Consider the following 2,233-nt stretch of genomic DNA (forward strand, 5'->3'; position numbering starts at 1 on the left):
ACACACACACACACACACACACACACACACACACACACACACATATGGACCTGACATACTTAAAAAAAATGTAAGTAGAAACGGTTTTGTGTGGCAGGGCACCTTTAACATAAGAAATTCACAATTTTAAAAAGACAGTGCTGCAGTTACTAAACTGGAGTAAGTAAATGCATTGAAAGCTACTAAATGAAGTACAAAAAATAATAACATTTTGGTAACCCTTGTTTTTCCGGTGTCCGGTCTCTTTCAGTCTGTGGTCCAGTGACATTGTTTCAGTCATGTAGAGTTCTTGTAATTTAACTTCTTCAGATATAGATAATGTGACATTCAGGAAATAATGAATGAGCTCTGGTATTCTAACTATAGATTGACAAGTGAAATTCAGCTTCATAGCCCTCTGAGTAACAACCAAAGTCTTTGCTCAGGAAGCTGCTGGTCCACAGCTAACGATCCAAACCAGGAAGTAGTGAATTTGTGTGGAAACAGTCCATTGAAAGTCATTTCCTATAATGCTTAAACAGAACTGATCACCAGGGAGAAAAGGAGAGAAGGATGGCGAGCAAGAGAGGGAGAGTGAGAGGGCGAGAGAGCTAGAGACGCATGAATGAGCGTGCAAATGAAATAGTGTGTGAGCGAGAGAGACTGAATGAATGGATGTGATAGTCAAGGTGAGGGTTGGGAACACAATGAGCCTGTTGAAACACAATACACAGACATGTTATCAGCACAGAGCAGAGTGCAGTCACACCCCTCCCGCAGAAGAGCCAGCTCTCCACAGACCTTTTAAATCCTTAAAAACCTTTCAAATAGAGAGTTCTTTGTTATACTATGTGCTACTAAGACCTTTGAGCTCTTATTAATTTAATACATGGTGATATCAACCAGAAGTTGAAATAAACACAAACTCTGGAAAGAGTCCAAAACTTAAACCTGCGACTGTGTAGACACAATGAAGCATGTTGTTTCAGCTGTGTGGTTTATCTGTCGCTTCAGTTTATTCAGACCCTTATTTCCAAAACAGCTGCCATGTTTTTAATGTTTGAAAAGCTCAAAAAAAAAAAAAAAGTTCCACTGAAGATCAGTGCATTCATCCAGGGTTTGTGTTTTTATCATCAACACAGATGAACTTAGGAGTTCAGGACTTTAGATTCAAGGACATTTATTTCTATTTTCAAACCTCCATGGTGTAATGTATTGAGTTGATTCTTAGCAAAACCCCTTTGTTTTTTCACAGATATGTGCTCATTCATGTGTAAGTACTTCTACCAACTAATCAGTATTCTCATACGTGTCGAATCATTCAGAATACTGTACCTACGAGTAACTCGCTCAAATGGCTGCTGCCATGTTGCGCCTCCATCATTACAATACATTAGCCAAAAAGGGACATGCCTCCGCATTTCATGCTTTTACACTTAGAGGTACCGTGACCAATGGCAGGGGGAGATTACTCGCCACGGCCGGCAGATTTAAAGCCTGTTGAAGATCACGCCTATTGTCCAGGAAGTTAAAAAGAGAAATCAAATGTCAAAGCAACAGGCAAAGTAACAAGACCAGAGTTAACATTGGAGTGGTGAAAACAGCTGCGTGTAAACAACAGAGATACTAAGAGCTAATTTTGTCCATGGTAGGAGTTAAAATGTGCTTGGAATGGGAGGGGCTAAATAGTAGTACTCTAGTAGTAGTCATATACAATTTCACCTCTGGATGGGAGAAATTCTTACACAATGTAGCTTTAAGGATAATTATTTTCAAAAATTTACTATGAAAGGTACGGAAAAATATATAAAGAAAATGAATGGGGAGAGACTGATATTATCTCTCAAAATTGGGATACGAGATATGAATATCTTAAGTTAGCCATAAAGTAATGCTAATCTGTTTTTTGAAGAAAGCTTTTTTGTTATTGTGTTCAAATGATTTATATTTAACATGGATGTTGATGTATGTATTGTTAATTTGTGCCTTTGTATTATTGCTTATGTGTAATAAAAAAAATGTAAAACTTAGGATCGTTGTGATATGCAGAGGTTAGCATGGGTCTGGTAAAGATGAAATCAAGCTATGTATTCCGTGGTCCTCCTAACCAATCGATGGTATCAGTACAGTGTATTACAAGAGGGAAGAGAAAAGAAAAATTTTAGCTTAATGTTTCTGTGTAAGTCATGTTGACTTCACATTTAGTCATATTTCTATTTGTTTTAGAATAATGGCAAAGAGATCACTACATCGA

At 37.6% G+C, this 2,233-nt stretch overlaps 1 long non-coding RNA gene across 1 annotated transcript in view; it reads right to left on the bottom strand.

Moving 5' to 3' along the window:
• Window positions 1-1,268, bottom strand: part of LOC116669988 (uncharacterized) — a 13,773-nt gene extending 12,505 nt beyond the window's left edge. Inside the window, exons 1-2 of the long non-coding RNA XR_004326927.1 lie at window positions 1,178-1,268; window positions 925-930 (exon numbers count right to left, since the gene is read on the bottom strand). This is a non-coding gene — a long non-coding RNA (uncharacterized LOC116669988). The remainder of the gene's footprint in view (window positions 1-924; window positions 931-1,177) is intronic.
• Between the last annotated feature and the right edge of the window lie 965 nt (window positions 1,269-2,233).

Source organism: Etheostoma spectabile, chromosome 20, assembly GCF_008692095.1.
Source record: "Etheostoma spectabile isolate EspeVRDwgs_2016 chromosome 20, UIUC_Espe_1.0, whole genome shotgun sequence".
NCBI classification, from domain to species: domain Eukaryota; kingdom Metazoa; phylum Chordata; class Actinopteri; order Perciformes; family Percidae; genus Etheostoma; species Etheostoma spectabile.